This window comes from Amblyomma mixtum, chromosome 1, assembly GCF_055824585.1.
Source record: "Amblyomma mixtum isolate Tamu chromosome 1, ASM5582458v1, whole genome shotgun sequence".
Classification (NCBI taxonomy): Eukaryota; Metazoa; Arthropoda; class Arachnida; order Ixodida; family Ixodidae; genus Amblyomma; species Amblyomma mixtum.
In genome coordinates, this window is record NC_143012.1 from 49922360 (window position 1) to 49935845 (window position 13486).

A 13486-nucleotide genomic window follows, 5' to 3' on the forward strand; every position below is an offset into this window, starting at 1 on the left:
ACCCCCATAAATAGAGAACTACTTTCCTTTTCCCTTTCATTTGACCTTATTCAGATTACCAATCAACCTACAAGATGCGACGCTCTGTTAGATTTGATTTTCGTTAGTTCTAACATTGTCAGAAAGGGCTACGAATGTGATGTCATTGAAGGAATTTCCGACCATAAGGCCGTTCTTGCCTCCTTAAATTTTTCTATTACTAAACAGAATTACGTTTTTTCCACATTTCCCGATTTTAATCACGCTGATGACGTTTCAGTAATTGACACCCTAGCTGATGGATTTGAAGAATTCGTTGCACTGAGTTCTACATGTGATGTCAACACATTGGTGAGCTATTTTGAATCCTTAGTTACAAAATGTATTCAGTGTTTTATTCCTCAGAAAACAAAGAAGAAAAATACGAAAATTCCCTGGATGACACGAGATATACAACATCTTACACGGCGTGTACATAGACTTAGGCGTACGAAGCGCTTAGGCAATCAGGCAGCCATGACACGTTTCATCAAAGCGAAAGAAGAGCTTCGATTGAAAATGAACTCCGCTAAGGATTTTTTTTTCCGAGTACAGCTACAGGATCTACTAAAGACTAACCCGCGTAAATTTTGGTCATCTGTTTTTCCACGGGATACGACAGCTACTACAATGAGGGTTAACAATGAATCGACTAACGATCCATTTCATATATCCAATGCATTTAACGAGTACTTCCACTCTGTATTTTCTCGTGACAATAACGTCATCCAACCAGTCACCACTGCTCGTAGTGCCGTGCCAATGAATGATATTAATATCAGTGAAGAAGGTGTTCTGAACCTAATTTTGAAACTTGACTGTAAGGGTTCGGTAGCGTTCGCGGGGGTCATTGGAACGCGGCTGGGGGCACTCAAAACGGAGCGTCTCCTTTCTTGGAACGCGGCCGCTCGCGAACGCGCCGGGAAGTACGGGTGTCCACCCGCCCCGCGGAACCGATTAGAGCACGTTCTGGCACGAATGTATATTTGTGTTTTTGTTTTATTTTGTGGTGGAGAGAGCGCTCTACCTTACGGAAGCTGGAGGGCTGGCCATGCCCTGGATGAACCAACCATGTTAAGAGCGCAACATGATTGGAAGTTACCGAATATGGGCCGGGCCTTTAGGGCTTTAAAACCGGGCCCCGGAGCTGGAAGCGGGGTTCTGCGCTAAGGTCAGATGCTACGCATCTTCGGCTACGCCGAGTAGGGGCCTCCCCTAGTATTAGCCAGTTCCGCCTTTTTGTTGTTTGTCCTTTTGCCGTTTAATTTGTCTCGAGTGTCTAAACTTCTGTACGCTGTAAATATCTGTACATAAACCTCAGTTATTGCTTTTTTTTTTATCCCTGCGTGTCACTGATCACAAGAGCGTCTCTGACGTGGCACCCCTGGTGCGAAGAGCTTCAGTCTTCCAGTTGAAACCAACCCGTCTCTGGCGGGGCACCGCTGGTGCAATAAGGAAGAAGAAAGAACCTGTGGATCTTTACTGGCGCAGTCGACAGGATCCTGCGGCCATCGGAAGACGGCGCAGGAAAAGACTGAAGGCAGAGTGAAAGGTGACGACAAGGCGACAGGTCAGCGTTCGTGAACGGACCTGCGGAGACACGGCGGCAAGGACGCAAGGACCACGGCAGTAGTCCAGCGACGCGGGACTGCGTCCGGTCAAGGAAGCAGCGCGTCGGGAACTCGACGATCACCGGCGGCGGACCAGCGGCGTGCGACAGCTCATCGCAGCGTCCGGGGAAAGTGGCGGTGGACCCCGACGCCAAGGAGCTGGCAATACGGATCGACGCATCGAAACCGTGAGTTTCCTTGGTCGCATTGTTCACGTCCCTGTGTTCGAGCCAGTAGGACAGCTGGGGGGTACGGAAGGCGGTATGGAGAGTTATCCAAGCCGGCCCTCACTCGATGTGAGGTACCAAGTTGAGTTAGCGAAGGCGCGCTTAGCGGACCTTCAGGCTCAACTTGCGAAAGTAAATGGCGGAAAGGCGCTGCTTCGCGAGGAAGAACCTCAGGATGTTAAGTATGTCTTGGGGGTATTAGAAGCGAGACGCCAGCAGGTAGAGCTCGAGATTTCTAAGATCAAGGAGTCTAGGAGAGCTAGCCAACTAGCCAGGGAGAACTGCTCCGAGTCACGAGCAGAGAGGTCGCCAGTGCGGGAAGGCAACGGCATATGCCTGCCGGGCGCAGGTCAAGAGGACAGCCGGGCAGAGGTAAAGGGTGAGCCAGATTTCTGCGAAGCTGGAGTCGCAGTTCAAGAAAGCAGCCTGACGGAACGCAGCGTCGCGGTATCAGAGGCGGTGAACGCGCACGCGCGGACACGGCAGCCCAGGTTAGCTCAATCCCAAATGACACCAGGGACGCGGACGCGTGCTCAGGATTGTTGGAAGTGAGTCTCACAATTCCAAAAACGCAGTCTCAAGCAAGCTGCGGAAAAGAGCATTTAGCTCAGCAGGGAACGGCCAGCGACGACAGATGTCAGATCGCGGACCTAGTGACAGGAGAAAGTCTAGCGTTGCTGGAACCGCACACTGTGTCGGTCATAGGGCATGAAGGACCCCGTAGCGTCATTGATGGAAAGAGCGTTCCATGCGAGCCAGGGAACGGAGGCGGGCTTGCTGGGCCGACCGGGCAGAGTGCCACACAGTTGTGGAACGCACCCGATGTGTGTCTGGCCAGGTCATTTGAGTACCCGGAAACGAGTGGCGACTTGCCGCAAGGCAAGCTCGGGTCAAGCGACGGCGAGTCAGCTCGTGCAGCAGACGATGCCACGAAGCCGGCCAGCGTCTATCAAGCAGGGAGCGGCGATTTAAATGTTTGCCCGTGCAGGAACGGTGCAAATAGCTCCAAACGCTCCAAAGTACCAGGGGACAGGCGCATAGCCTTCACAGTGAACGTCGGCGCGTGGAACAGTACGTTCCGTGCTGCGGTACGCCAAATTATGTTCAGCAAAGCCGGCCGCACTTTTACAGCTGAACTCGGCAAGAGAGATGTTCCTTACGCAGCACGCGGTTCGTACCGGCGCGCCAGAGAGAGCGGGCCCTCAGGTGGGTCGTGTAGTGAGGGGTTTGGACCCATCAAAACCCGGGACGTTTTTGATCCTGGAGGGCACCATCTTTTCAGTTCGCGCCCCGTTGTGGCGCCAGCCTAATGAGTGAGTTACCGTTTAGGCGTTAATTGTGTTACTGACAACACGTGGTGGCTCGAATGTACACAGGGACGCTCGGTGCGACTAAGGAGGCTCACGTGGGCATTGGGCGAGTGCTGTGAACGCTCCAGTCGCGAGTGTCTGTGTCTGTGTGCTCATTCGCGAGCAGGACGACGGCGTGCATGCAGGCGAACTGGGTGCAACGCACCAACTTGGACGCTGTGTTACGGCGCACGGCAGGCATGCCACTGTGTGTATTTAAGTGTGCATTTTGCGTGATGTTGTGTTGGTGCCCGTGTGCATTTTGTTGTTTTTGGTTTTGTTGGTGCAACTGGTCGCAGCGCGACAGCTTGGACTTCGGTGAATGCGCTGGTTTTACAGGTGTGAAACGCGCATTTGAATGTGTACGTTTTGTTTATGTTATGTCACCCGAAGGGTAGTTTCGTGTCAGACACCGATCCCTTTTGTTTGTAATTCTAAAAGTGGCATTTGAGCCCTTTGTAGAATCTTGGGAAGGGCGTGTAAGGTATCGGTAGCGTTCGCGGGGGTCATTGGAACGCGGCTGGGGGCACTCAAAACGGAGCGTCTCCTTTCTTGGAACGCGGCCGCTCGCGAACGCGCCGGGAAGTACGGGTGTCCACCCGCCCCGCGGAACCGATTAGAGCACGTTCTGGCACGAATGTATATTTGTGTTTTTGTTTTATTTTGTGGTGGAGAGAGCGTTCTACCTTACGGAAGCTGGAGGGCTGGCCATGCCCTGGATGAACCAACCATGTTAAGAGCGCAACATGATTGGAAGTTACCGAATGTGGGCCGGGCCTTTAGGGCTTTAAAACCGGGCCCCGGAGCTGGAAGCGGGGTTCTGCGCTAAGGTCAGATGCTACGCATCTTCGGCTACGCCGAGTAGGGGCCTCCCCTAGTATTAGCCAGTTCCGCCTTTTTGTTATTTGTCCTTTTGCCGTTTAATTTGTCTCGAGTGTCTAAACTTCTGTACGCTGTAAATATCTGTACATAAACCTCAGTTATTGCTTTTTTTTTTATCCCTGCGTGTCACTGATCACAAGAGCGTCTCTGACGTGGCACCCCTGGTGCGAAGAGCTTCAGTCTTCCAGTTGAAACCAACCCGTCTCTGGCGGGGCACCGCTGGTGCAATAAGGAAGAAGAAAGAACCTGTGGATCTTTACTTGACACTAAGAAATCTGCTGGACCTGATGGTATCCCGAACTTGTTTTTGGTACGCTACTCATTATGGACCTGTCGCTACCTAGCTGTCATATTTCGCGAGTCTCTTGCTTCCTGTACAGTTCCTTCATCCTGGAAAATGGCCCAAGTCGTCCCTCTATTCAAAAGTGGTGACAAGCAAACTATATCCAATTATAGACCAATCTCTTTAACCTCTCATGCATGTAAAATTTTAGAGCACATTATTTACAAACACATCATGGAATACCTCGAATCACATAATTTATTAACAAATGTTCAGCATGGCTTTAGACGCGGTTTCAGCACTTTGACACAACTTAACGAATTTATCACGACATTTGCAGTAACCTTGATGCAGGCAATCAGATAGACGCAATATTCATTGATTTTTCGAAGGCATTCGATACAGTGATTCACTCAAAACTTATGTATAAACTTGACATGATCCTCAATAACCCCCGCCTTCTCAATTGGATTTCAAGTTTTCTTTCCAACCGTTCTCAATTTGTGTCCTTCAACCGAACTAATTCTAAGGTAGCAGACGTGCCCTCAGGAGTTCCACAGGGTTCTGTATTGGGCCCATTGCTTTTTTTGATTTTTATAAATGACTTACCTTGTAACATCACCTGTAACCTACGTTTGTATGCTGTTGACTGCGTCTTGTATCACAAAATTTCCTGCCTTGATGATCTCTTATACCTTCAGAAATCATTTTCAGAATTTAGCTCTTGGTGTGCTACATGGCAAATGACTATTAACATCCGTAAAACCGTTGTTATGACTTTCACTAATAGAACGACACCTTCCGTGTTTACTTACACAATTAGCAATACCCCCATCCAGAGTGTGAGTCAATACAAATACCTTGGTCTTATTTTCACACCCAGTATGTCATGGTCCAAACATATAGATTTCATAACCTCAAAGGCACTTAAAAAGTTAGGATACCTCCGTCGCACAATAAAAGCTGCTCCTAGAGATACGAAACTACTGATGTTTAAATCGCTAATCCGTCCACTACTTGAATACGCCTCCCCTGTATGGAACCCGCACAAAAAACGCGAAATTAACCAAATCGAGGCAGTGCAGAAGAAAGCCGTTCGCTTCATATGTCACTGGTTTGGTAAAGATTTTTCGCCTTCCACAGCACTTTCATCACTGGGCCTGCAACCACTCTCATCTCGACGAAGGACTGAGTCTTTAAAATTTTTGTATTGCATTATTAACTCTTTCTGCCGGACCTCTGCAAATGATTACCTAACCCCTGCTATACCATCTAAAACTAGAAGTCACCACAGCCTAAACATCACGCCTTATTTTGCCCGCACGGACACTTTTAAATACAGTTTTTTTCCGCGTGCAATCGAATATTGGAATTGTTTACCCGGTTCTACTCGCTCTCTTCCTTTAGAGCTGTTTTTAGCGGTTATTGAATAGTTTTTTCGTTTTTCTTGTTTTCACTCGTACTGTTTCGGATGTTTGCCATTGTTGTGCTCCATGTTTTCCTAAACTGTTGTTCACACCCACCCCTGCAATAGCCCAATAGGACTGCAGTATGTATAAATAAATAAAATAAATAAATAAATAAATATCCCTTGATAGAATATCTATTCCCAAGGGACCGAAATCACTTTGTGCGGTACATCCGTTGGCGGCCCTTTTCTATCCTTTTCCAGGTGACAAAAGGCACTTTTTCAAGCATTTCACCTAGGAAGAGCCGAGAACTAGACTGGAAAAAGCTTTTACTCTTTTGGAAAACTCAAGGTACGCTGTGGCACTGGGGATCGAAGCCAGCACCAAGTAGACGAAGCACGCTGCCCTGCTGAAGAAAGATGTGCATGAAGGTAGTGCAATGTCGAGCAGCCAACGGCGCTGGCCGATATCCACACGAGGATAAGGCCATCTTTGATATATCGTGGAATGAGCAATTTCTTGATGCGCATTTCATATTAACGCGTATAGTGTTGACGACTACAACACCACAAATATTTTTCTGCCGCTTTTGTAATAAAACTGACCTATTCTATTGTGCTTTAAGAGATGTTTGTATTCTTTATCGCCTAGAACTTTTTCATGCTAGTTAAAAAACGAACCTAAATTTGCATTTTTTAACGTGTGCAAAACGTAGTATTGTCGAGAATATCACTCAGTTAAAATGAGGATTTTCAGGTTCTTTGTACTTGTTTCTTTGCCTTTTTAATACTGATAGCTTGAGTCTTATTTCAGTTTGTCGGAAATTTCCTGTGCCACGCTGTAGCCTCAACAACTCAACAGCTTTACAAACGCTTGAAAAGTGTGCTTTACCTGCGGTGGATTGGCATGCGCAATGCTTTGAATGCCAATTGAAGGGACGTTTAAAAGCAGCTAATAATTTGGAAGAAGGGCTGCTCCTCCATGTTTACTGTTCTCGGTGTTCGCATTCTGTAGTTACCTGCATAATATACATACAGCTTTTATTCTCGGTTAACTGAGGCGAATATTATCTATCACAATGCGAAACCTGTCCACGAATCACTTCTAACCATTTCGAAATTTTCCGACTGGTATCTAGCAAGAAGAAACATTATGAAAGCATAACACCGAATTCTGGTCAAACCAGTGCCGCAGAAATCACAGCAGCACTATTTTCTCGCTGTTTCATGACTCCCGAGCATCGCCGTAGCGTCTCGCGCTATGCGTGCTCGTTGATTTGTGCAACCAACTGGCGGCTAAGCTGTCTCATTGTCATCTTCCGCTTATTCGCTCCGTGGGTCAAAATGCCGGCGGCATTGCTTATGCTACCGCGGCTGTCAAATATATCTAGATGTGTCGCGAGGTAGAACAGCTTGCATACGCTGCCAGCGACACCTCTATGTCGCCGCATATAAGGGTGAAAATGTATGTTGGTTGGCCGAACGCCTCACTAATTGCGACAGTTAACGGGCGCCCGAGAAAGTTACGAGAACTAAAACAATAGAACGCGGCGCCAAGTCCAGACCCACATGTGAGCAAGATGCAAACGACCATTGGAGGTGGCTGTTCAAGCTGCGAATGCAACAAAGTGGACCAAGCAAGCCGGCCTACTTAAAAGAAGATATGCGGGCTGTGGTAGTGTAACGTCCAGTAGCCAAAGGCGCTGACATATATCCAGCTGTGGATAACAGCGTATGTGAGCCATCGTAGAAAGTATATTTTAGTTCTTGTCTTTGAAATTCTCGCCTACTGTCGACGACTCCAACACTGGAAATTTATTTGTACCTGTTGCAATGAACTGGGCTATTCTTGGGTGCGTTAAGAAATGTCAGGAATTTTTCTTAGCTTAGAAAGCTTTCAAGCCACTTACCTGACAAAATTAAAATCATTCTTTTGTTCTTCAGGTGCGCAAAATGCTGTATTATGAGGATTTAATGAAGTTAGCATGTCAATTCTTATGACCTTTTTTTTCGCTTCGTTACCTCCTTATACTCACATTAAAAAATACTTACCGGCAACATTTCTTCTCCAATGGGATCTATTTTTACGTTTATAAGATGCTGAGTTTTGTGGGTCACAAGGCATAAAAAAAAACACTTCGCGCAATGCATAAGCTGCTTAGTTTTGTGGGTCACAAGATATAAAAAATGCACGTTGCGCAATATAGAAAAATGCACACTGTATTCCATGTGCAAAAATAGTTGACTTAAGGTGAGGAAACCTTTTGTTGTTTTTCTCTCCTTAATGTTGAAGTTTTGTCAGCAAAAGAAGTTCGCATCAAGTTAGTTAAGCTTGTAAAGTTTAAACTTCGTCGAAAGTGCCCGCTTGCCCCAACCTTGCGAGGTGGTTTTCGCAATTCAGGATAAGCGATGCAGCTGCTGGCGGTGAAGCAATTTTATAAAACACACAAAGCTCTCTACAGCATTCTAATTGCTCTGGCGGAAGAAGCATGAAAACATTACTCGAAATGCTTTCAAGGGCGGGGGGAGTGGCATCTTCAATATTACACTATGTGAAAAGATTCGCCTTGTTTGATGGAATAGAGGTTGTTCACGAGCGCAGAGAATCACTGGGAAACACGAAAAAAAATGTTTTTATGTTGCATACGCTTGTTCTGAAACTTGATGAACATAATGGTTGAGTAGTTTTCTGAACTTATTGTGCGTCATAGAAATTTTCTGTTCTACCAGGCAGCAAACTCTTCACCATTAAGAGTTCTACTAGGTAAGAGAAAGCGAGTTGCGCTAAGAAGCAACTCCCTCTTTTCATTAATGGCGAGACTTTAGTTTACATGTTAAGTATAGCAGTGAATATCCAACGACCATCTGACCCCCTAATCTCGTTGCCAGTTACTGGAAATTTAATTAAAACAAAGGAGAATGCAAGCATACAGTTGTAAGGTTTCTTTTCGAAGATGTTTAAAACAGTAATGTAAGAAAATAACTTCGTCGTTTCGTTTCACTCACCCCCAAAATTAATTAGGTGTCTTAATGAGCTCCGTAGTGTCTCATATGTATTTTTCTATTTGATTTTTTTTTTTCCACGCAAGCAATTTAGTGGGCGTCTCTGAAATTAATTTTTTCCGGTTGTGTGGTTGCCGTATATGGGGATTATCGTGCAGAAGAACAGCGCAGCTTCTGAAAGACGCTGTATTGGAGACTTCAGAAATAATTTAAGCGGCGTCAGGTTTTTAAAAAATTATATCGCATTGCGCATGGTCATTTTAGAAATTTTCATCGACATAAATGAGGTCACCGCGGCCGGGGACGCGATCTCGCAATCTTGATATGAGCAGCCGAATCCAAAACTCACCGAGCCAATGAGCAGTGCCATCAAAATATTTCGCCTTGGTGGCCAACCCATTAAATGAAAAGCTGTGCTAAAGTAGCTGGTGATAAACTAAAACCAGAGCCAAGTAGATTGTGAAATTGTGCATTACCCTAATGATACATTCTATACCACGATTTATATCATAGTATTATCTACTCTCGCATTGTATCATCACTGGTATGAGCGTCATGCGACTGAACATTTTCAAGCGCTACACCCGTATTCTCTGCAACGCCGAATAAAAATGCAGTATTCAATGCACCTAAACTTCCAAAATATAACCCGGTATTCACCACAGTGGAATGCAATAAGATTTTTGTTTTCACGGAGAAATTTTGCTTTGCTTCAAGCCACTTATAAGACGGAAATTAGATATTGATTAGCTCAAGCACTCGAATCTCCCTACTACAAAACAATGCGCTTACAATGTTTTTACGGTTGTTGCAAAAGAAAGGAAATACAGCTTCAATTCGAAGCTTACCGTACACTCCGCTAACAGCGCAGCTGACACCATTTGAAATCCGTGTCGCTTCTACTGCGGAACTGAGAGCATGTAAGCCTTGTCTTTGACGTAGCTCACTGGAAGGTTTAGGCTTCGCTTCCGCGCTTTTGAAATTGAAGCTGCCTTGTGGGAAAACGGTTAAGTGAGTATGTCAGGCTCTTCGAAGCTCAGAGCAGGGAGCGCATGCTTCCCCTCCAACAACACCTACATACCAATCTACTCCGGGCTGTTACTCTGCCCAAACGCAACATATTTGGTAGGGAGTGTGGTCTCTGCTGTATATAACAACAGGTGTAAAGCAAGGTATCATTTGTCTTCTCAAAATGACTAACCTTTTCCAGTGCTCCAACCGTACACTGCTGAGACATCCTACCTACAATAAACAGATGTCGGCAGGAGAGAATGACCCGGACTGGGTTTCCTCTCTTTGTATATATATCCTCAATGCTTCTTTTACTGCATGTGTTTATCGTCTCTAGCTCTTCACTGAAGCTTAGCTTGTGTGTGTCAATGGAAGTTGTGAGAACAGCTCCAGTGTTGCAACAGGACACATGTTTGGTAGTCATGGAAGCATGAGCGCAATTCGTTTACACGCATGGAGGGATTTGGAGAGAAAAGACTCAATGTACTTGCAAAAAGGAAAGCAAGGCTAGCTCAATGATTGCAGGCTTTGGCAATATCAGTCCTTGCGCTTGAACTACAGTGTTCGAGAGCATCGCGTTGAGCGTAGAAAAACGGGTTAGAATCAGCAAGATTTGGTTATACGGGAGGCTTTTTCAATTTTTGCGGGTAGCAGGTTAAATTTCCTGCGCGAATTCGTACGCTGTTTGGTATCCTTTAAAAACATGACACATTTACACAACTGAAGCAGCAACAGACAGGGCATTCATGTGCACCCGATAATTGTTGGGTGAAGTTTCTTGGAAACAAATGCTTGGTCACAAAGACAATTACAGGTTATATGGTTTTGTTGTTAGCAAACTTAACTTATCATGACCAGGGCTGCCTTGCTTCATTGCACACTATGCAAAAACTAAAATTAGGAGATCGTCTTTACATCTCGGCGTACATCGGTACATATAGTGGCGATGATATTTTTTGACGGAATAGAAGACGTTCAACTGTGCAGTGGCGCGGGCACGAGTTCTTGCACCAGGCCGTCCGCCATTAAAAATCATCCTATAACCATCTGTCATCTAGTCTCAGTCATAGGCTTTTTATGGCGCTAGGTGCAAATGAGCCCTTGTCCACCTTGGGCAACCCGCAATCATTCCTGCGCCATCGGAAGTCTGTCGAAGCATCCACTGCTGTCAGCTTTAAAAGTAAAATAAGTAGTCTAATACCATCAGTCGTGGACAAAAGCATTTTTTTTAACGGGAACCAGTTCAGAACGCATTCTTTTGTGCATTGTAAGATTTCCCTATAACAATCAATACATCCGTAGCTCTCCAGTCGGCAGGTTTGAATTTGTGTTTGCTACTAGCGTTTTTGCTGTCGTCAAAGGCGTTTCCTATTGATTTCCTATGTTAGTTTACGAGCTAAGTGCGAAAGCAGAAGCACTCTAAAAGAGAGATTTTGCTTCACTTCGGAAAAATGGACGTTTACCTTCATTATTTCCATAGCAATACCTTACAATATTTCGATATTCAAAATTTTTCTTTACAAATGTTCGATATGCATATGTTAAATCTAGCAGAAGGAATCGCAGAAATAGTCATGAACATAGTATTTGTCGCAGCCATAGAGATTCTTATACTTTTGCACCAGAGGACACAATAAACTAAGGAAAACTTTTTACGCAAATTTAGAATTTCTTAAAGGGGTGTTGGACTTGAATATTGACATTTTAATTTGTAAAGGAGGCGACATTTCACGTGGCGAAGATTCTCACAAACTACATGGGATCAGCAACAATTAGAGAAATGAATCACTAGGAAACTAATATTTCTGTTATCAACTCACTTATTGTATTGTTTTATGCCATAGACGGCGTTTCAATCTCTTGTATGCAATAACACAGTTACGAAGTATGAAACAGAACCTAGCCTAATAATAATAATAATTTCCGCCACCACCTGCAAAGCTTTGAGACGGCGACAGTACCGACATCGCCATGAGAAGTGCAGGTCCGCGCTAATGTAACCCTTGTGAGAAGCCAACGGTGCAGTATCCTGTGGTGGATGCCTCCCCAAGTCATTTTGAGTGACCCCTTGATTGACATCGATCAACTGCCGAAATTCCACTGCTAGCGACCTTAAAATCTCGGACTGTATTTAAGCAGTCGGACTGCGGGTGTGCGCAGTAGCGTAGTAGTGTACTACGCAGTGCTGCTCCTCATCTTTTCTCACGTGCACTTATGTCCACAACTTGACTAGTGTACAAATGTTAAAAAATTGTGCAGTCTTTTTCAGCATCCTCCGGCTCTCACTGTTCCATTTCCGGCCGCATCGCTTCTATCCCGTAGTCGTCTATGAACCAGGGCCAGCAGGATAGCAGGTGCACTTTTAAAGAACATCAGGTTAAATGTTCGTTGCCCGAGTTGCTGTGTCAAGCATTTTTTTATCTTTCTTAACCGGTAATAAGTGGAAGACTGTCTTCCAGAGATTCGAAGATCAGCCCATGGCTCAAGAAGGCCTCTTATCCTCTACAAGGATTCTATGTATAGCTAATCCGAGAATTGGCTTGCCGGTGCCTCTGCGTCAGGCTTATTGAAAATAGAGGGAAAATATGACAGCAGTTGAGACTGTTTTGGAGTACAGATGTGATTGCCCTTGACTGATTCTACAGGAAATTTCTCTACTGTAGAAGCGCTTACATGTGAATTAAAGCTAAGACATCATGAAATGCTTGTTGAACTTGCTGATGTTGCGCACAATGCGGGAAAAATCACTGAGAAGTGCGCTCACATGCCGGTGTCACCGTATGTAGGTGGTGAAGCGTTCTGAAGAAATTTTATAAAAAAGTTGGAAGTATGTATGCCTCCTAAGTTAACGCTGCCCCATTCCTGCGCTTGTTCGGGAAATTCTTCTTCGGCGTTGATGCAGAAGACATGTAGACACCGTCTTTGCTTCGTACTTGTCGGGTTTGTGGGGATTTACCTCACTGTTTTATCTGCTGCTCAAATCACACCAGAGAGACTCACGCCGTGCTTCGTTCTGTCAAGAGGACTGTGGTGTCACACAGTTCTCTGGAAGCTATGTTTTTCCGCCTGCGAACGCCATTTAAACATCACAAACTAACTCTTTTTTGCTCACTCAGCTGTTTTCCTCAACAAAACAGGCTTTGACAGTATGCGCACATACTATCTAATTCTAATTTTCTTGCATAAAACGAAATGTCGTCTTTTCAGAGCTTGAAACAGCGTTGGCGGAAACATAACGCAATCTTCGCAACCAACTCGACTCCTCCTCACGTGGTGTTTAGACACGCCAAGAATCCTATGCCACGCTGCATTATGCCTCTTTGCTTAGGGTAGAGATTGCACAAGGCTACGAATGCTCGCTCGCATCCTAATGAATTTCAATGTTAGTACGAAACGTGGCTAAAACATCAGCCCTGCCGTCACAGCGTCGGGTTTTCTTCCAGGACTTTCATCAAGGCGAGGATTTTAATATTTAGTCTTTCATGCCTTTTGCCGCAACACATCCGCCGAATGCACGCGTTTTTAAGACATTCGGGTCTTTGTTCTGCAAGAGACAACTACAAGCAACTTCTAGTTCACAGATTCCGCTGTAAGCGCCAAAACATAAAGATGCCAATAGGGTGAGAAGATTTCGGTCGGAATTGGTTCGGAGTATAATATGCTCACGTGTCTTGGGGGCAGAAACAGTGGGTGCA